This window comes from Phaethon lepturus, unplaced genomic scaffold (assembly GCF_000687285.1).
Source record: "Phaethon lepturus isolate BGI_N335 unplaced genomic scaffold, ASM68728v1 scaffold26438, whole genome shotgun sequence".
NCBI classification, from domain to species: domain Eukaryota; kingdom Metazoa; phylum Chordata; class Aves; order Phaethontiformes; family Phaethontidae; genus Phaethon; species Phaethon lepturus.
The window spans coordinates 11,830-12,163 of NW_010555889.1; positions in this window are offsets into that span (position 1 = coordinate 11,830).

Here is a 334-nt window from a genome sequence, read left to right on the forward strand (position 1 = left end):
GGCTAGAGCAAGGTCTCAGGATGGGCTGTTGGGAATAGACCCACGGCGGGATGGCATGGCCAAGCAGAGCGGGGCACTCATGGGGCAAGCACCGCTGGCCATGGACACATGGGACACGCTGCACGCGACACACATGCAGCCGTGCACGCAAACAGGGACAGCTTTGGTGGACGTGAACACCACGCCAGGATCTGCTTGTGGGCCCTGGCAATGCCCTGGCCGGGGGGGTAACTCTGCACTAGGCCCCCTCAGAGCCACCCGGGCCCCTGGGGCGATGCAAGGGCAAAGGCAGGGCACACGCGTGGGAGCATGCACGAGGAAACACACGTGCAGG